The sequence below is a fragment of the Sus scrofa genome, chromosome 1, assembly GCF_000003025.6.
Source record: "Sus scrofa isolate TJ Tabasco breed Duroc chromosome 1, Sscrofa11.1, whole genome shotgun sequence".
Lineage (NCBI taxonomy): Eukaryota > Metazoa > Chordata > Mammalia > Artiodactyla > Suidae > Sus > Sus scrofa.
In genome coordinates, this window is record NC_010443.5 from 49,493,084 (window position 1) to 49,515,962 (window position 22,879).

General features: G+C 36.4%; 1 protein-coding gene across 9 annotated transcripts in view; it reads left to right on the top strand.

Annotated features, from left to right (window-relative positions):
- ADGRB3 (adhesion G protein-coupled receptor B3) overlaps positions 1-22,879 on the top strand; it is a 733,899-nt gene that overhangs the window by 607,199 nt on the left and 103,821 nt on the right. The gene's annotated exons all lie outside the window — the stretch shown is intronic.

A 22,879-nucleotide genomic window follows, 5' to 3' on the forward strand; every position in this document is an offset into this window, starting at 1 on the left:
TGCATTACACAGATGGAGGAAAGGTTAATTATTTTCCATTTTGTCCTCTGATCATGTTCAGGATTCAGTTGACTGGCCTGCATTAGTGTCTCCAAGGGAGCTAGTGTGAGTTTTGTGAGTGAAGTGCATTTTCAGCGTACATTCTCCCCTGGATATACCCACTTGTAATTTCTTTTGGTGATAAGAGAGCTCAGCTATGCACATCAGGGGGAAATATGATTCTTCAGGGAATTGTGCAGGGCGGCTCACATAGTATCCTTAATGCTTCTTGGCAGTTCTATCTATTTGTAGAGATGGGGTTGTTATTCTGTAGTGGAGTTTGCGGAATGTGTGTGTGCTGCTTCCCCCGTCTCATGTCCAGCCATGAAGAGGATCCTTGTTAAGCTTCCAGAGCCCATTTGTTGGAAAAGAGGGGAATTTGAATCAAATCTTTGCAGCTAGCAACATAAAGAAAATGCTTAAGCCCTATTTTCAGAAACAGAATTGTATTCACTGAGGAGGATAAAAAAAGAGACAGCTATTTCTGCTGGTAGAGGGAATTCTAAGATCAATAAAGGAATTCTTGAGGACTAGGGAAAAACTAGCAAGTTTCAGAGTTGAAAGTAATGTTGATGTAGAGAGCAGCTTATAAATAAGTAAATTAAAATATAAAATAATATTTTAAAAAATCCTGCCCTGCCATAGTTATTTCTTATTCTTGGAACTTTAACGGGACATGAATAAGGTGTAATACCGGGGTCATTTTCATAGAATACTGGTAAAAGGGACAACTTGTCAACATAAGAAATGTCTGCAGATTGAATCCACATTGCATATAGAATTGAAGGAAGTTGGGAATTGTACTGAGTGTGAAAATATTAGATAAAGATAATGCATTCAATAAAGTGAATATTACAAAAGTCAATGAAGATAACAATTACCTTTATGTGTCTAAAACGTTAGATCTGACAACTATTTTTCTAAAGACTACATGGTGTATAGTCTAGGGTCTAAAGTAGGAATTATTAAATTATTATAATGGGATAAACATTTAAAAGAAGATAATTTAGAGGGAGTTCCCATTGTGGCTCAGCCGAAATGAATCTGACCAGTATCCTTGAGGATGTAGGTTTGACCCCTGGGATGGGAGATCCAGTGTTGCCATGATCTGCAGTGTAGATCACAGATGTGGCTCAGATCCCACATTGCTGTGGCTGTGGCATAAGCCAGCAGCTGTAGCTCTGATTCAATCCCTAGCCTATGAACTTCCATGTGCCATGGGTGTGCCCCTAAGAAAAGCAAATATATATATATTTAAGAACCAATGTGCATATATTGGGAAACTACTAAGACAATAGTGATTGTTGGGTAGGGAAAAGGAACCAGGGCATTTAGAACCACATGGAGAGTTTCCATCCACATTCCCTGCACCCTGTCCGAACTATACCCTTAGGAATGGTGTGACTAGATTCAGAATACTCTGCAGGTGGTTCTGATGGGCATCCTGGTTCAGCATCATGGGTCTTGGTGCTTAAACCAGAAAATGGAAAAGAGGGTAAGAAATACAACTCCATCAGTACTTCTCCTGTATTGGTCTATTCTATGTTATCTTCTACTTACCTCAGCTTTAGAGTGTGTCAAATAAGGATAAGAATATGCCACAGCTATGTTATGAAGATTAATATTAACTCTTTGACCTTCCTGGGGAAAAGCACAAGATATTAAGAGAAAGGAATCCAGCAAAGCCAAAAATATCATATCATTTCAAATTTTCTTAATAAGAAAGTGAGTCAGTAGAATGTAAATTAATGCAAGCTCTCACCTCCAAGCAGATGAGACTCAACAATAGCTGGGCCTACACAGGGAATAATTTTAAGTAATAGATATATTATAAGTCTTCAGTGACTAAACTTGTTGCAGCCAATTTTGTCCGCCCTCCAACCGCATTTCTTTAATGTTTCCCCTGTGCCTGTGTTCAGGAACATATGTTTCGTTTTAACCTTGAAAAGTTTAACAAGAATACATTTATAGATTTCCTCCTGCTTACCCATTTTCAATAGCATTGTAGAGTATAATCCAGCAAATATTATATATACTAATGAAATCAAATATGAGAGGGGATTGAATAATCAGAGAATAAAAATAAGTACCAGAATTCTTTAAGCTGGATAAGTTTTTCCTTTTAGGTTATGGCAACCCATATTTTCCTAATCATAAAATTATAGTTGGCGACTAGAGAAAAGTTAACTTGCAGTTAAAAAATAATCTTATTTAAATTCTCATGATCAAAACACAAATCTCTATAAGGATGCCTTGTATAAGGTTTGTTTTTTAATAAAAAATTCATATTTGTATATGTATGTTGTGATGTGTTTTGTGCTCAGCTGTAGGCATTTTTGGGCCATTCTTTATATTACAGTGGGTGAGTGGATGTGAAGGATGCATCAATGCAAAGTCAAACTTAAAAATCAGTTTAAAGTATCTTGTCCTTTTACTACATAGTAGACCATACTGGATGAGTACAGATTTGGAGAAAATAGTTTGTATCAATGTTTTTCTGTGGCGAGGCTATATAACTTCCATACATCTCTCCATGCTTTTAAGTGTCCTTTCAGAAGTCTCTAATTTAGACACACTTAAATAATAGTCACTATGCTAAAGTGTATTTACCTTTCTTTACATAAAGCAAGGGGAGGCAGGTGACATTCCTCAGTGGGAACAGAAATAAGTCCGTCAACTTTGTCTTAGTCTTAGACATCCTTCTAGACCTCGTTTCAGAATCAACTGAGCATAGCAAAAAGGGATCCTTGTCTCAAATTCTAACCCTGTCACTCATCAGAAGATGCTCTTAGGCAAACCTGGCCTGTCTCAATACCAGTTGTAACCATTTGTAACAGCAAAATGCAAATACCAAGTGTACATGTTGGAAGGTTGGGTTGGACTCTGCTTGGAGAAATTAAATGGAAATTGCCTTTAATTTCCTCACAGCTCTAAGAATCTAGGATTCTGACCTAAAAGAAAAAAAGGACTTTTTTGGTCCAGTATTTTTATTGTGAATTTTGTAAACTCCATCTTAGACCAGCATGTTTGATTCATATATTCTAATTCCTTCCCTTTGTCTCAATATTAAAGTGAGAACATTAGCAATTGCTATTGTATTTTCTCCCAACAATTTAGTGATGATACATCAGTATACCAAAGATGCAAATTATTTTGTTTATTATACATCTGTACCAGTGTAAACTTTGTTTATGAACATTATCTACCTTCAGATGGACCAAATCTGCCCTCAGTCTCTTACACAAAAATCCTTCCTGATGGTAATTGTCAGTAAATACAATGAAGGACAAAATTGTGTCTAAAGTCAAAGCAGTTGATTGGCTGTTGGTGTTTTTGCCATCATCTCCGCATCCTTTTAGCACTAACTTTTATATTTGAATAGTTATATGCAGTTGCAGTACTGAATAGAAAACCGTCTCCAAAAAAAATACTTTAAAAGGAAAATGGTAGCAGCAAGGCTAATCTATAGCTGTGGCCTTTCTTAGTGAGTGTTGCTGGGAAACTTTTCAGAACCCTGCAGGGAAATGCATGTTTTTGCAAGAGAAAGGTTTCAAGCTGTTAGAACTGATAGAATTTCAGAAATGCCATAAGTTCAGTTTGCAATAGATTTTTAGGTTTTATTAGCAGAATGAAAAAAAAATGTTAAGCTATTCCTTGGGAATGAAGAACTATCAATTTTATAGAAATGAAAATGTTTGATTCCAAAAGACAGATTCATTGAATACTGAATATCATAGAATTGTTACATAAACAGGTTAATTTCTATATGTTTATTTCATCTATTAGAAAATTGTAGAGTCTTAGTGAAATCATTCAGGTATTTTATTCAAGAACCTTTTTATACTTTTATCCAAGTGCCTTTTAAAAAGACAAAGCCCTAAAAGAATACACACATGCATGTGTATATGTCAAAGTTATATGTATATTTATGATATATATTTGATATATATATGAATATATATATGAATATATATTTCATGTGATAGAATGATTTTCCAAGTCATTACATACAATAGCATGTAATATTTGGTCATCAGTGGTTTAAGTCTTTGGTTAAGGTTATGCATCATTTATTTGAACCAATCAAATTTAAAATTGCTGATGAAGGCCAAACCATTTTTACACTTTTGAATAAAGGAAAATGTTATTGTATATAAACAAGTATGATCAGAATTGGAAGTACCTAAGATTAGTTGAGAATTACATACATTAGTATTTATTTGTTAGTTCCAGAATAAATATAATATTATAGTGTATTTTATGAAATAATTAAGACAATTAAATTAGAGCATCTATCTTTATTAACAGGTTATAAACATTTACAGTAAGTGTTAGCCTACCTTTCCTGCAGCGCATTCTATATCTCCTGTGAATGCATAGAGAAAAGAAGGTAAATATTTTAGGGGAAAATGCAACATAATATGCCATAAAAGACCAGAAATAACCATCCCTTTTTCATCTTTAAATCAACACACTTTGGATGAAGTCCAGGATACACTAGCCTTATATCAAATTCTAATTTGTGCTATAGAAAACTGTGCTCTTATCTAGAGTTTAATTGTGGGTCATAGAAATCCTTACAGAAACAAGGGTAGAAATTCCCACTGTGGCGCAGTGGATTCTTAAATCTAAGAATCCTACTTCAGTAGCTCAGGAGATGCAGGTTCAGTCCCCAGCTGGGTGCAGTGTGTTAAAGTATCCTGTATTGCCATAGCTATGGCTCAGGTGGCAGCTGTGGTTCAGATTCAGCCCTTGGCCTGGGAACACCCTGTATGGGTGTGGCCATTAAAAAAAAAGGATGATTTTATTTGTCTGCTGATTCTTGACTTTTCATTTTATTTCATTGTTTTCATAGATATATATAAATTTTTGGTACCTTAGAAACTGGAAGTCTTCAGTAGAAAAGATAAGCAGACTTGAAAGCATGTGAAAGATGAGTATTTTTGAGGAGGAGATTTTTATTTTTTTCAATCCTTGTTCTCTTTGGTCTTATTAGTATAAATTCTTTACTTTCACAAACGGTTTTCTCTCTGGGTGGTTAGGACCTTGGCATGATATGTTATTTTTAATTGCTTCTAACTGTGTTTCCAAAAAGTCTATCATTTATTGGCAAGGTCCTTAATTTTTCTCATCAACCTCACATGAAAACTCCAACAATTGAGTTTTAAATATAATAGTGCATCTGAGACTTTTCACATAGCATTTTCTAAATATAGATGTCAGATTTCCCCCAAAAGGAGCCATTTTGGATTTGGTTAACTAAAAAAGTTTCAGAAAGTATTATGAATCTATATATTAAAAGAATAAAGACTAAAGTCAGGGTTAATTTTAAGTCTCATTTATCTTCAGTAAAACGTAGCTCTTTGGAGGTATTAAAGGAAGCAACAAACATCACTTTGCTGTGGCTTTCTTCTTTTCTACAAGGCAAGGGGAAAAAGCCACCTTGTATGCTGCAGAACCATCACTGACATCATGAAGGTTCTTTATGTTGCTACTGTTGCCTATAGGGGATACAAATCTTCATTCTCACTTATCTGCTGTATTTGAAATAGATTGTTGATTATGCTTCAGAAAAAATTCAAGTTTTTCTTTCAAAGGTCTTGAAGATAAGAAGGGAGATTTTTGCATCATGGCCCCAAAGGACTCTTACATTTTGACAGGAGGCATTTGGATGACTCAGAAGTGAAGCCACCTTCCTCCTAAGCATATTCACACTGCCTCACAGCACAATACAATCTGGAAGGCACAACAATCTGGTGGAGACACATGTGTCGCATTTGCCTCATGTAGTTAGTCTTGTGTATGCTAACTTTATGGTTAGAAATCAAGGCTAAATTCAAGGACTGTGGCCCTCAAAGTTCCAAGTTCACATTAAAATGTAACCAGGTCACTTGTCTGCTTTTTGTTTGATTTGAGAAGGTGTCATGGAAAAGTGAAGTTTGGGGCAGACTGAGTAGTAGTAGGGAAGGTGAATGTGGTGTCTTATAGGGATCCGTACACAGTTGATCCTTGAACAGCGCTGTTTGAACTGCACAAACGCACTTAGTTGCAGACTTTTTTCAGTAGTCAATATTGTTACTCCCAAATAATGTTGACTGTTGAAAAAAAAATGTAAGTTCTATGCTAAAAAAAAAGTAGTAAATATTGTAGTATTACTGCATCCTGCAGTTGAACCTCGGGTGAAGAACTGTGGATATGGAGGAACTGTGCAAAGAGAGGACTGAGTGTGAGCTATATGCAGATTTTGGAGAGTAAGAAAGGTTTTTAACCCCACATTGTCAAGGGTCAACTGTAATGCCTCAGTGATTAACTTCATTCAGACCTCTCACTTTACAATTGAGGAAATTGAGAGGTGGATGGTTGTTCAGAGCAAATGAGTAGCAACAGAATCAGAATGGAAACAACTTCCTCTGGTTACTTGCAGCCCAGGTGAACCTTACTTAGATATCTTCTATGTAAATAAAATGTTCCTCCCACTCCATTTATATCTTTATGTTTCACAGCAGGCAGTTTAACTCTGGAGTCAAAACTGTGGACATTGTCCTTGGATACAGAAATGCGCTTATCCAAAAACAGAACATATATTACTGTCCTTATTCACTGCTTCTCCCCCTTTTTAAGTCACATCTAAGACAAACATTATGCGAAAACTATATCCAATTAAAATTTCTTGGAAAAGCCAATTTGCAAAGTGAAGAGGAATCTCTCTAGGGAAATTTATTTTACTTGAAGTACAAAAGTTAAATATAAGTAGGGTATCTGTGATCCATAGACTAAGGAGATTTATACCTAGAAACCGCCAGCCACGGCTATTTCAAGCCCAGCAGGGCTTTGCTTTCATGTGCTAAAAACTCTGTGTGATTAGCCTTAACTTAAAACTGTCACTCTGAAAAAATCTATTCTTTCTCACATCTCTTCTGGTTTTATTGCTATATCTTCTTAACATCTTTCAACCTTTTTATTTCCTATTCTTCTTTGTTCTAAGACTGTCCTTCTCCCTAGACAAACATGTCTTCCCCCCTCCCTTTTCTTTTGGGTTTATGCAATAGCTTGGACATTTTACTACCAAAGCTTATTTAGTGCTGCATCCACTATCTCAGATTCCTGCATGAGCTCTTACCTGTATTCTTTCCCCAGGTCTCCTCTCAAATGTGCCTATTAATGGCACACATCCCAGCTCCCTCACACATTCACCAGGCTATCCTGTAGGATACAAAATATAGCAATGGATTGTGATGAGAGTTCTTTTCAGCCTTAAAAAGAAACACCTTTACATATTTGCCAGAAAAAAAAAATCTATTTGTTTCTAAACTACTTCAACAGTATTCTCTAGGTCTTGTTCATTTTTGTATTCTATTGATACATTAAATTTCTGGAAAGGCAACCCTGACTTACAACAAACATGGTTCTTTTAGTTTCTCTCTTAAATCACTATCCTAAGTATATTTAAGTCTCCTTACTCTCTCTTTCTCCCTCTTTCTCTTACTGAAACCCAAATAATAGCCTTTCAGCAGGAACAAATAAATTGGAACATTGCCTTAGACAATGATTCCCAGCTCTGGTTGCTCATCAGAGTCACCCAGTGAGTTTCCTAAATCTAGGAGTCCTGGGACTGGACCATGAAATTGTCTGAATTAGAACCTCTGAGGGCTGAGGTCGGAGAACAAGGGTTATATAAAGCATTACAAGTGATGTTGCAAGGCAGCCAAGGGTGAGGCATGTTGTGTATTATAGACCCTGTAAGGTGATAAACATGATTGACAGGTGGGATAGTCAGTGGTCCATAGAGCAGAAGGTAAATATCCATATACAGCATCCCTCATCGCCTACCCCCATTTCCATAAGGAAATCTTTCATGTGACTCTTGCCACAACCCCCATTTTTCAGGTTTAGAAACTGGCAGGAATTGTGTTTTTCTTAAAAAGAAAATCTGTAAATTTGATAAAAATTTAGCTTAATTATGAAAGTGTCTCTAAATTTAACCTAACTTAGATGAATGTTACCACATTGCTCATCCCCAAAATTAAGAAATAATTTTGGCCCAACATTTAAAAAAAAAAAAAAACCCAAATGCAACTTCTCTATTCAAAGATCTCAAAAGCGTAACCTTATTGGTTAAATTTAAAAATAGAAATTGCTCCCGGTCACTTCCTTTCTTTCTATTTCCCTGAATGCTGTCTCCGCATGTGTCCTGAAGCACATTTTCAATTAGCTTAACCCAAATCTACGACAGACCGAGGTAAGAGAACTGCCCTCCCTTTTGGAAATAACACACTCGTCTACAGGAAACAAATGACCCTTCAAGGCAAATGCGGTTCCTTTACCTTAGTTCCTGCTTTATTCCATGACCCATTATTTACATGCTTAATAACTGAAAAAAATTGCAGAAATACTTCAAGTTACTTGAATCCTTTCAGAAAATATATCAAGATAAAGGAGAGGTTACGGAAGCTTTTCTTATTTTTTTAAAAGAGTGGTGCATTTATATCAATAAGTTTTATGTTTATATTTTTCTGCTTGATAATTTCAAAAAGAGAGGAAATAGGAAAATATGTTTCAGAGCTACTGACAGACATGAAATATTTACTCCATAAAGGTAATAATTAGATATTTGTATCTATCAAAGGACTGTGTAGGGTTTTCATTGTTTCTTGTAGACAGTATTGGGTAAAAAAACCAAAATCTGGATGTGTTTATATGTTTGTTTGTTTTTTAAATCAAAGGTACCTAGTTTAGTTTTTCAGTGCTTATGTGTACTTTACAACAGTGGTGGAAACAGAGCAAAGTCTCTGGAAGCATTACTTATAGATAGAACATTCCCCATCAAGGGCCAAAACACATGACTTTCTCTGGAGATCTTGGCACAAAAGGCTAATCTCAGTCTACAAAAGATTTATTATGACAGAGAGAAAGTAGGAGTCATTTGTACTTGTCCAGGTATTAATCTGTTCCCCAGTTTCAATGTTACATTTTAGTAGTATACTCAATAATTTCCTACTATTAAAGTTTTTAAAAAGGCATATATATATATATATATATATATATATATATATATATAATATATATGTGAAAGTTATATGAAAGTATAATCAACATAATTCAATATCAAAAATGCTTTTATGTAGTGACCACTTGAAGCTTAAAATATTATTGTAATAAAATAAATGTTATTTAAAACAATTGAAAACTGAGTTTAGTTCCATGTAATTTTCAATGAGATTTAAATTAAGTAATTTTAACTAGGTTTGGGACTCATGTCAGCCTGCAGTAAGCATCTGACGTTTACTGCTTGGCCACTGGACAATCCTTTGACAGCATTGCCATCACTCATTGACAACTGTAAAATCTTGAATGCAGCCCTGAAAATCATGGAGTGAGGGCAATAATGATTTTTTTTTTGTATAATGGTTGATTCATCAATAAATATGTTCTGATTCACTCTAGTTGTCTGTTTCTGATTTATATTAACATACTCATGAATGCAGAATATATTTATTTGCAAACCAGAAAGCGTACTCAACTCAAAAATATTTCTATTCAGTTTATAAAACATGAAGATACAAAGATTCCGTGTGTTGACTGACTGACCTTGGAACACATTTAGAATGCTTTTAGATTTATGCATGGTTTTATTATTTTTCAATTTTTGAATCCTATTAAAAATCAGACAATAAGGATTTGAACTGTACAGTGAGAGTATTTGGTTATGTAACTATAAGGATTTGTGATATAATTTTTACTGTAATTTTTTTAGAATGTGAAATTACGCTTTTTATGTTTATGATATCTAATTATCATTTTAAAATCCAAGTTCAAAATGAAATTATTTGAAAGCTAAGGTAATGACTCTATCTTATTTTTGTGAGCATTGAACTGAGTGCGGATCATCCTCAACTTACCACAGTTTGAATTTCTATTTTTTCAACTTTAAGATGGTGTGAAATCCATTGGAAACCCTACTTTTGGAGTTCCCTGCTGGTTCAGTGGGTTAAGGATCTGGCATTGTCACTACTGTGGTGTGGGTTTAATCCCTGGCCCTGGGAACTTTTGCATGCTGCAGGTGCAATCAAAACAAAAAAAAAAAAAAATGAAACAAAACTGTACTTTGAATTTCTATCTTTTCCTGAGCACAATATATGGACCCATCCTTTCTCATGATGCTGAGTGGCAGCAGCCACAGCTCCCAGTCAGCCCTGCGATCATGAGGGCGATCAGCCTGTGCACTGCCACCATCCTGCACCCAAACTAACGTTCTGTTTTTCAATTTCAGTAAAGGGTCCCATAAATTATATGAAAATTTTCAACACTTTTTTTATAAAATAGCTTTATATATAAAGTACACTTTCTTATAAAATAGGCCACAGCTGTAGGCTAATGTAAGTGTCTGAACATGTTTAGGGTAGGCTGGACTAACTTTGTTTGGTAGGTTAGGTGTATTAAATGCATTTCCAACATACAATATATTCAACTTAGGTGTATTTATCAGGCAGTGACCCTGTCGTAAATTGAGGAAGATCTGTACTCTCAAAGATCCTGCTTCTTTTTGGATAGGTAGGAAGACAAAGTCAGGTCCAATGGATTACATTAAACAGTTATGACATTATATCCAATTGAATTTATTGCTGTTCCTATTAGACCTCTCTCTAAGCAATCACCATTTTGACAAGATGACCCTGATAACATTGTAAGGGGACCCAAAGGCATTGCTCTCAGACTCCCAGGGGATTGTGGGCATCTCCAGCAAGTATTGACACATCCTGTCCTGGGGGCCCGTGCCCTTTACTTCTCAGGCTTTAAGACCCCTTGTTTTCAACTTTGAAGCAGTTCTTTAGATAGAAACTGCGTATTGATTTTCTGAGCAATCAATACAGTGATTTAACTTTGTTCTTCCGTCATATGTGATTTCTCTCTGTTTGTTAAAGGAAAGCCTTAACTTTGTCACCTTAACTTTGGCACTACTTTCCCATTGTTATCTACTCCTAAAATGGGCTGACAGGTAGTTGGGGTGGATTAGTTAATAGAGCACTTCACAGAGAGTAAAAAGGGATGATGTGGGGATATCACTGAAGCTCTCTGAGACTTAATGTTTTCCTTTCTAAAACGAGATACACAGATGGTCGAAAGATTCTTTTGGTCCAAATATTTCACATGTGCAGTTTGGTGTACTACTCCTGCTACTTATAATCATCATCACCCTAAGTATTGTCATTAAACCTAACATACATTAGGCATTTATTTTCTGTGACATGTGATGCTAAGCATTGTCTGTATATCACCACATTTACTTCTCAAGCAACCCATCCAAATAGGTTCTTTTATTTTGTCCACTTTAGAAATGAAGTATTAAAACCTACAAGTGTTAACTATCCTTCCCAAGTCACACAGCTACTTCAATATTGAACCTAGGCTTGTCTAACTCCAAAAACAGTGTTTTTAGCTACACCAGAATAGAGAGGTATTTATTAGGGATATAAAAAAAATGAAGTATAAAATTTGTCTTCATGGAGCACAGGTATTCCTTGAGATTTCATTTGAAGACAATAAAAGGTATTACAAATATCCATCCTGTAAAAATGTTTTAAATATTGAAACTTTGTATTATAGTGATAGTTGTTCCTTTAAGTTGATATGTACATTTTGATAAAGTAGTTTATGCTTATAGCTGTTCATTCAAAATTAGTTATATTTCAAGTGGTTCTTCTTAATCAGAATTTGAATTGCATATATTTATAGCCATTTTTTTACATATTTATTTGGTTAGCATTAGCTTTGATATTTCTAAAATAGTCAATATCAACATTAAATCACTTATATCACCAACCAAATCAATAAATAGCATGATTAATATGCCTATAGCAATAACCATCTTGTAGTATTCTATGATTTTACAGGAAAGGATAAGAAGTGGTTCAAAAATTAAAATGTATATCACTACAATGTTTTATTTAGCTAATATATTCTTGGTACTTTAGGTTTATTAAATAGGATTACCTCTATAATAACTTCCTTTTGAAATTTAAAAACAACTAGAAGGTTGTATAAACTACATTACATTTCACTGTCCTACAGAATCCTTCTTTCACCAAATATGAGAAACAACAAGTGTATAATTAACATACAGGTAAAGATTATTAATGTAAAGACTTAAGAGCAATTTTGTTAATTAAAGGACAGTGTTCCAGAACACAAAGTTGTAAAGCACAGTGTTTTTCATCTGTACGACTTAGCTCATTGGAGTTGCCTGTATAATTACGGCAGTTTTTGGAGTTTGTGATGGGTTTGTTACTCTTAATGAGCATGATTCCTCCACTGTGGCTGACATTTTGATGTTAGACATCCAGCAGTGAATGCTTGTCAGACTTGGGTTTTAGATCACTAGGCTCTTCATGATTAGATCTTTGGGTACATGTCAAGTACATTAATCAGTTAAAGGGATTAATTGTAAATGACCATACTGTTGGTCACACAGCAACAAGAGGAAAGACTGTCATAAAGTTAAGACATGGAATGTGGAATTCTCTCTCTCCTCTTTGTGAACATCAACCTTATTTGACCAATGCTCTCATGTCAGCTCTAGACACTTAGTTTCAAGAGTAGGCTTAGGGACATGAATAAAATGAAATATAAATGTTTTAACAAGAAAATGTACCAGTCTATACAACTTCAGTGTTGAGCCAAAAAAAGAAGGCTGCATACTGTTTTGAAATAATCTTTAAGAGTAATCAGATTATTGGAGTTCCCAGCAGTAATGAACCTAAATAGTATCCATGAGGACTCAGGTTCAAAATCCAGTCTTGCCCAGTCAGTTAAGGATCCAGCATTGCCATGAGCTGTGGTGTAAGTCACAGATGTGGCTCAGATCTGACTTTGCTGTGGCTGTGGTGTAATCTGGCAGCTGCAGCTCAGATTTGACCCCTAGCCTGGGAACTTCCCATATGCTGTGGGTACAGCCCTGAAATGACAAGAAAGAAAAAAGAAATACATCCAAAAAAAAAAAAAAGTAATCAGATTGTTCTTTAAAGGGAAGATCTGATTTCATACATTTTACTGAGCAGGAATTTAAAGCATGTAGAGATTGAGGAAAACTCCAAATCTATTAATCGATAACAATTTGAACTGTAAGCCTTACTCTTATTGTAAATCACTGGGAGAAAAGGGGGTAGGCTCTCAAATTCAACACAGTACCTCACTGTTTGGCTAAGAGTAAGACTTTCCCAAGTTCGTTTGATACAGCACACAGATTATGCCAGTGATGTCTACAAATTTAAGTTAATTTTCTGAATTTTTTATTTTTGTTTTTATACTGTTTTTGTGGCATATGCAACTAATAATACTATAAATGGAAAAATTTACATAATATAGGCATTATTTCAAGCAATCCAGTAAATTGGTAGCATGACAATTTTTTCTTCATTGACTTTGGATCAGTTGACAACATTCTCCTTCAAATGATCAGTTACCATAAAGGCATGCATAATTTGCATTAAATCAGGAAAGCTACAAATTGTGTCCTTAATGGAAGTATTCTCCAGTATTGTTTTGGTAAAAACTAGAAGAGCATCCTTTACTCATAGGAGGAATTAAATGTGAAAAGTGTAAATGTAAAATAAAACTGAAGAGTAAGGAAAGGGTGATCACAGTAACATGTACTTAGATTTGGTTACCATGGGTACAAATCAAAGCTACAAATCAAGGGGATTCATGGGCAGAGGACTAGATGGCTGTATAAAAAGTATTTTCAAGGTTCTATCTTTTGTGTTGGGTGGCTGGGTCATGGGTACATATTACATTATTAGTACATTCATGAATGAATGGATTAATAAACAAGAAAAGAGAGCCATGCAGAGATCAGAGATGAGACTATTTTGCAGACTAGAGATTAAGATAAATGCCATATTATACATTGGAGGTCCAAAAAGTAAAGTAAAATTTTTAAAAATGCATTCATCCAGATTTTTTTTTATGTTTATAATATTTTGGGTAATATGTAAATCAACAAGACAGCATCAAACTTCCCTTAATTACGTAGCATTATAACATTTTTATTTTGAATTTGTTTTCTAATTTAAAGTGAAAACATCATGTAAAACATATTATCTAACTTGTTTCAGGTCAGAAATGTAAATCTCTCTTTCTTTCTCTCTCTCACTTTCTCTCTCTCCCCCTACCCCGTCACACCCATCTCTCTCTTTCCCCACATCCCTCTCTTTCCCCATCTCTCACCCTCCCCCTTATCTTTCTCTCTCTCTCTCTCCGTCTCCCCCACCCCTTCTCTTTACTGCAGTTATGTATCTCACTTGTATTTGAAAGCTCATATAAACAAACACACATCCTTCAAATACCAGGATGAAATATTATAATTAGGGTTTCAGAATCATCAGAATTCTGTTATTTGGTCTTTGCTTTCTTGACTTAGTAAGTGCAGCATATTAAGAACAATTGAATCTTTCCTTGCTTATTAGCAGAACTGCAGTATACAAAGGCACCACTTCTTATTTTTGCAAATACCACACATCTCTACTTATCTGAAGGATGAAAAGTAACTTGTGAAAAATATTTCCAAACAAATTAAGAAGAAAAATAATTAAGCATAGAAAAGACATAAAGGCAAATGATGTCAAACAAAAGCAAAGGCACACTAACACATGTACACACATAAGTCCTGGCCAATAGGTAGGTGTAGGAAAATTTGGTCCAAATCATTGTAGAAATTCCCATCTGAATCTGGAATATGTCCTGAGACTTATTGTTTTAGTTCTCCTTTTTCTCAGGTGCTAGAATGCAGAAACAAATGAGTTTCACTTCTTGCCCTGGAGGAGATAAGTGGGTCTGCAGATAATTAGGACACAGTGTAGTTGGTTGTCTAGTTCAAGAGAGAAGATGAGAAATTAATCTGCACAGCACAAGTGGGAGTAGGAAGGAGACATTAGGGGAAGCTCCTTGGAGGACATGGAATTAGCAAAAGAGTTGGTGTGTAATAGAAATTTGCCTGTCAAGAAAGACAGAGTAGGATAAATGGTAACTGGCATCGCAGTGCAGTCAGGATCCTGAGCAAGTCTGGAAAGGAAGGAGGGAAGCTGGAACTGGGGGGAGGTGGGCCCTGAATGCCATGGTAAAGATGTGGGAGGAGAAGTGAACTTGAGAGAAGCAAAGCTGGCCACAGTGTGCAGGAGGAGCTGGGGTAAGCAGGGACCAGAGATGGGGAAGCAGAATGCACCTGTCCCACGACACGTGATAGATGAGCCACAGGCTGAGCAGCCACAAAGATTTGGTGACCTGGGGGCAGAGGAATGAAAAAGATTTACCATTAGCCCAGGACTCTCACCAGTTCCCCTGCATCTGGAATGATCTGGGCACACAATAAATAATTTTTGAATCATTCCATGCGTCTGAGTTTTCCCCTCTGTGTTATATTCCTAATAACCATTTGCTTTATTACCATTTTAAAAATAATTATTTTCCATCAAATTCCACTTCTGTGCATTTTAGGCCTGTTTGGGTTCTGCTAATCAAAGTTTACATTTGTCTTTGGGAATGTGTATAAATTCTGTGTACCACATTTGTGTACCATGATCAATTATCTTCTCAAAAGAAAAAGAGGCCACTTTGAGTGGCAATTTTTTGGCAATTTTATTTTTTAAAAAAATTTATTGGAATTTACTTGACAAAATTGTGTTAGTTTGAGTTGTACAGCAAAGTAAGTCAGTTATATGTGTACATATATGCATTCCTTTTCAAATTCTTTTCCCTTATAGGTGATTATGCATTATCTAATAGATTTCCCTGTGCTACACAGTAGATTCTTGTTACTTATCTATTTTATATATAGAAGTGTGTATATGTTAATCCCAATAATTCGATTGATGATACCCAGCATGGCAGAAAAGGTAAATGTGCACAATCTAGAAAAATGGAAAATTTAGTTTTATGTGGGTTGTGTTGTACACCTGCTAACCCTTAGCATTGGCTGTTTGTGTTACCTAAGAATTTGAAGAGTCAGGTCAGCAGCTGGGGTTGGTGTATGGAAGAATTGGGCAGTGGATTCAGATTCAGAAGCACTTATGTCTCTTGATTTTGGTCTTTTTTTTTTTGGAGGTGCATTTTGAACTGTTTATATGTTAAACACTTAAAAATAATGTTGTTTCTTTTTGTGACTCTATGAGAAACCATTGATGCTGAGGAAAAACAAGACAGCCTTGGGTACTTGGGGAGGTTTCAGGTGTGATGTTCTCTTGAAGGAGAGGATCATCAATGGTCGATGCACCTTTATCTCCATATGGGCTATAATTGAGGAAAACAATGTGTTATTGGGGGGGCGGGAGTCAAACCTCACCACTTACCAGCCACCTGGTGATACAGATGACACACTTTGGAATAGAAGGACAGCTCTGGACACTAAGCTGTGTCTATGGGAATCTGCGTGAAGGTGTGGTGCTGGTGAATCTCTTCAGAAATTGAAGTAAAAATGTGAATGTAGAGATCCCAGGTGAACAAATCTCTATTTAAACCTAAAAGGAGCTGAAATGGGCATTTTAAGCAAAACAGTGTCAAGGAGCTGAAAGGATTATCCATACACTGAAGTGTTCACAGTTTTAAGTTGCATTTTAAAATGTCTAAGAAGGAAAAAACAAAAATTAATGTTTGTGATGCTAGTACACAAGCCTTTCACCTCTTTGAATTCCCAGCCAAATCAATTTCGTGAGTTTTACCCTTCCATCCCCAGGTCACACACAGCTAAACATTTTTACCTGACTTGCGGTGTTCATGCCAAGAAGCAAAGAACTGTGGAGCTAATTATAGAACAGTGTTATGGTGCAGGAGGCATGTGCTGAGGAAGAAGTTGTCTTTCAGGATGGTGGTCACATCCTTTTTTTTATTCTAGCCAAATTGAAAGTTAAATCCAATTGGAGAAATAAGGCTGTGCTCTGAAAGAACTCAGGCAACAGAAAGGTGCTTAAAATCCTTACATCCTCTCACTGCGGGAAGATCTGGACAGAGGAGCAATAACACATCAATGGGATCCTTGGCCAAGGACTGAAGCCAAGCCATAGAAATGTACCAACCCCTGCTTATGCTCCCCATCTCACTCCATCCCCACTTTAATTCTACATTTTGTGGACTCCATAATTAGCCATCACCCAGTCCTCATTGATTTGGAGCATTTCGAACTGTCATAGATTTACAGAGAATGAACACTATATGCTTCTAGCAGGCATCCCACTTCTGCCATTTAGGCCTGGGTTTCCAAGAGAATTGAGATCTGACCAATATTGCCTCTTTCTAGAATCCCACAAATCACTACATTGAATAGGTTGAATTCCTTGTCCAAAATCTCAAGAGTGCTTCAGAGCTTGAGTTGTCATTACTTAACAATTTCCTCATCCATCTTTACTTCAATTGCAATTCTTTAGGGAAAAATGCCCATACAACTAAAAGTTGCAAGAAAAGTAGAAAGGGAGGGTGAGAGAGGGGAAGACATCTCACTGTATTAGTAAATATACCCCACTGGCGTAGAAATGCCAACAGCAGCCTCTATACAAAGCATGTTTTAACATCAGTTTCTCAGGGTCGAAGGAGGGTTGGACTGAGGTTATGTTCTGTGTGACACAGACACCATTGTGAAACACACTCAGAAAACCCATTCCTGTATTACTTTCTGATATATTTTGATTAAAGAAGACCCTTAAGAAATAATGATAATTATAAGTCAAATAGGGCTCAGGGCCAGGCATAATTCTAAAAATTCAGCAGACATGCAGATATTTTCTCAGCGCATGCAATTATATGAATGTACTGATTTATAGTGACCTTGGTGAGGTTAATGGAATGATTTCTCCTGAGTTTCAAGGGCCAATACTTACTCAGGGACAGAAGAATATAAAAAAATAATAAAAATGAAATTGGCATAATTCAACAATACTTTTTGAAAAAACTTTAAATCAACAATACTTTCATAAAAAACTTTAAATCAATAATTTAATAAAAAACTTTAAAAAAAGAAAAACGTCATATTCAATTATATATGCTATATAGCTTCACCAATCCAAGTAAATCCTAGCTACTCTTCCTTTTAACTTGAATTGCAATATCCCCACAGTAATTGAGCATTAATTGTGGTGCTTTGCATGGTGTTACATGGTATTAAATAATAAAATATCACTTCATTTTGACATTAACACTGGGCATTCCCAGAAGGTTAAAAAAAAATGCAGGACAGGTCTATAGAAAAAATAATGATGAATTGAAAAGAGGATTTTCCCAGGTTTGTGTGGCATCTGGTATTTACTCTATTTCTGTGAATTAGCTTCATTTATTCTTAGGAAGGAATGGACACCATCAGGAAGAGGAAAATTGGAACCATTTTAGTCACATTCACAAATGACAGTAAATATCTAGATATCAGTAAAGGGCCAAATGAAGGAGAAGAAATTAAAATAAGCAATCTGATGAAATCATGGCTGTGGTCAGGGGACATTCAAGTGAGTTTTGAAAACGAAGCAAGTAAACAACCGTTCAAGCATAAATCATTCCACATCTAAATCAATCTAAAATAAAAATATCCTGGGGCAGGTGGGGAGGAAGGGAGCCCTGGAAGAGAGGAAGATGGTTGAATTGCTGTCAAAGCTTTGGTTTTTTAACAAATAGACATCATATTATGTGAAGGGTTTAACCCTTCTCCCTCTGGAGTCTGTAAAGGATTTTTCATCAGCCAGCCACTAGTGAAAGATCTTCTGAGGATGACTACAGTGACAAGACGAAGATGGTGTGAATTAGATCTCCTCCCTGCTTTCCCCTCCTAGCTTGTCATCCAAAGTAACTTCTGGCCTCATAGATTTTTCTTATTTATCGGGTGCTTTATAAACACAAAATCATTACAGCAATCTCAAATCCCTCTTCCATCCATTCATTCAAAACTGGATTTTGGAACACTGTTCTACACCAATCACCACTGTTCCTCTCGTGAGCAAAGTGGCCTGTTGTCCTACATTTCAAGTATCAGCATAAACACATCTGATACACTGGTAGGGATAGGACACCAGATTGCATGAAGTAGTCATGGTGCTGGCACAGTTCAAGGGGGAGCTTTGGATTTGTATACTAAGCATTTCCACAGGACCTCAAAGGGGTTTGCAGCTGTCATCTAGGAAACTGCCACAACGTCAGCATTCGGTAGGATGTTAGCCACATTTTAGATGTAGCCTGCTACTGATGACTTCTAGAGAGCTAATGCTCCCCTCACCTCCACTCACCATCCTTATCATCACCATCATTATCAATAGGAAACAGAAGTGATGGTTGAGAACAGGAGTCCAGGGGTCCAGCTCCCTGGCTCCACCTCTTGCTCTAAGGCCCTGGGAAAGTTATTTAGTCACTCTCACTTTAGTTTCAGAATCTGTTAAAGGGAGGTGGTAACAGCACTCATTTTATAGTATTGTTGTAGATATTGAATGAAATAATACAAGTGAAGTGCTTCAAACAGTATCTGGGATACAGTAGGAATTTGATGGATGTTAACTATTACTGTTACTGCTATTTAATTATTGTATCTTGTACAAAGAATAACATTCTATCCTGGGAGACATCTGTGCTAGTCTTTACTAATACCCTCTTCTGCACACAAGTGCCTTTTCTTATTGAGGCTTGATGAACACGTTTTTGAGGAAAAATAAGATGCTTCTTCAAAGAAGAGGGTTTTAAGATACAAAATTCATAACCACTTTCACAAAATCCCAGTATCAGTGTACCATAGGAACACTGTGGAAAAAATGGCTGATGTTTATAGCATTTTCTCTATAATGTGGTATGCTGAAAAAAAAAAGTTTTTATGTATTCATACATAAAAATATTCTTACATTTTGATCAGTGGCTTTTATGAGAAAGTGGAAACACTTTGCTATACTTCATCTTCATCTCAAGGCATTAAACAAGGATTAATCATAATAGGTTTGAATTTAGTGACTTCTTATCAATTCCTTATGATGCACAGTGGTAGTATATTAATTTTGAATTAATTTGGTGTAATAATTTGAATATTTTTATTTTTTGGCCACACTCACAGCATGCAGAAGTACTCTAGGCCAGAGATCAAACCTGTGCCATAAAAGTGACCCAAGCCACAACAGTTACAACACTGGATCCTTAACTCCTAGACTACCAGTGAACTCCAACAATTGATATATTAGAATTCCCCTATTATCCCATGAATTATTTTCCACCCTTTTTTTGATATATCACTGTTCACCTCACCCAATCTGTTTTTGCTGATAACACTGACAGCTAATCATGAGCATAAATTGAACAAATCTGTATTAACTCTCTTATATCTGTAACTCCTCTGAACATAAGATATGACAACCAGGTTTACAAAAAAATTAGTAAACATTTGTTTGTAATCGGCTATAAAAACAAAATCAGCATTGTGGTGAAGACTGTGGGTCCCTGATTCCAGTTCCTATGTTTTTACTTTCCTACTCTGATCAGGCCTCTATTTCTGCTTCTGTAAAATGGAAATAACAATACTGCCTGTCTTAGAGAGTTATTTGAGGATTAAAGATAATGCAAGAGATATATAAAATACTCAGCAGTCCTTGGCATAAGGCAAAGTGCTCACTATATTTCAACTCTCATTAATAGCACATTTAGATATGATGCAGAAATAAAGAACTTCATGGAATTCTTGGGGGGGAAATTAAAGCTTTTTTTTTTTTCAATGTTCTGATTTTCACAGTCTATAACAGCAAATCTATTCCAAGAATTCACTTCTCACTTCCCTTCCTTGATTCCTCGATACCTCACATGGGACTTCAAATTTATATGTATATTTATCTAGCTGTTGCTTAAATAATGCTTTCTTGCCTACATTTAAAATTTGACTCAGATTCTAATGTAATACACTCTGGAATATATATATATATATATATATATATATATATAATAACAAATTTTGAAATTTTTGGTAAATATGCTTCACCCTGACATTACCAATTTCAAGGTTAATACTTGCTGGTTTAACCAATTCAATTAAAACATGGACCACTTTTGGCCAAATAGTAAAACTGTGATGTGTATAGAATCCAGCTCTCTTAAGGAAAGATGCTAAGTTTTTCCTTTGCCTAAAAATTAAGGGACGAGCATGTGGGAAGTTGGGAAGGACCCTTTACTGCCTTTAAACTGAAACTCCCTTTGCATTTCATCTTTTTACACTTGGCAGCCAATACTTCCTCTTTGTATCTTGTCTCTGCAACAAAACCTCAGAGGTGGGAAAAAAATACATTAGAGGGAAGCCTCTTGCCTTCAGCTGTATTAGTCACCAGCTTCCCATGGTTGTGGGGTGTCTGTGCCCCTGGTTCTTGGCCAGGCTCCCCAGGGATGGGCAGGAGATTCATTCTTCAGAGAAGAGCTGACAGCCAGGGAAGGGGGGAGGGTAAGACATGGGGCCTTTGAAAATAAACATTCCTGGCTTTCACTGTGGCTCTTCCTTCATCCATTCTGCTATCTGCAGAACAATACTCTTCCTTCTAAGCCCAGATTGCCTGTAAATCTCAATGGGCAAAGCCACAAAACACTTCACATTTGTGGCTCACAAATCTTAAAGGCTTTTCCTGATCTCATCAGTAAAACTCATCCATCCTCTCCATTTGGGGCCCCACCCCATTGTAGAACCAATGTCCTTGATGTACAGATGTTTGTTTCTGGTCTGTGTCTTCCTGAGAGGCAGTATTATATTATGGCTTAAATCAAGGACTCTGGTCTCAGACTGCCCAGTTTGGGATCCTGGCTCCATCACCTTTGTGTGATCTTGGGCAAGTGTTTTCCCCCCTCTATGCCCAGTCACTTTATCTATAAAATGGGAATAATATCTACCTCATGTTAATGTTGTGAAGATTAAATGAATTAATATGTGGAAAGCACTTAAAAGAGTGCCTGGCATGCAGTAAGTGCCAACCAAGGGTCTGCTTTACTTTCTTAGAGGTAAAGAACAGGTTTTAATCAATCTTTCTCATTCTAAGAACCCAGCATGCTGACTGGCACACAATAAGTATCAAACTTTGTGCCCAAAGACAAAGCTTCTGTGGACTCCAAACAGCAAATACCCCAGCAGTCTTCAATGGTAAAAGAAAATTGTATATTTCTGTGACTATCAAAAAAAAAAAGTATAAGAAACATAATGGATAAAAAAGAAAGAATGAAAGAAAGAAAAACAAGTTCTCTGTAACAAGAAACATAATCTCAGTGGGATCTCCTTTCTATTAAACTAAAATGTCCTAGTAACCAGCCTTTCCGAATCCCCTCCTGAAATACAGCAGCAGGCCAATTAATTAATATGAAGCTCAGTGGAAAGGACAATGCTACCTGGAGAACTAAGCAATTCAGTCAACCTCGCAGCATTTAATTAAGCCACAGACCAAGGAACGACGTTGTTGGTAATTTAGAGCATCTATGTCCACTGGAGCGTGTGCTCTGAGGCAAGGCTTCTCTGCAGCCGCCCTTCCTGCTGGTCCAGCGTGCTATGCCCACCCGGTGGGCCTCGCTGTGTCGTCTGACACCAGGCCCTTGCACGTATTGATTAGGGGGTGGAAACCCCTTTTCAGACACAATTATAGATTCTCAGAACAGGAGCACTTTTGCTCAGGTTCCAGGAAACATATAGTAGGTGGGAACTGGGGGAGAAAACTGTGGTGGGAGGGAGCATTCCACACTTTGGCACCCACAGTGAGTGTGTTGCTGCCGTGGGTGGCTCCTGTGGAAGTGCTGCACCAGATGTAGGTTGGAACCTAGAGGCCCAGCTCATGTAGGAGAGGGTTCAAGCCCCTGTAGAATGCTCTCAGCCCCCTTCTGC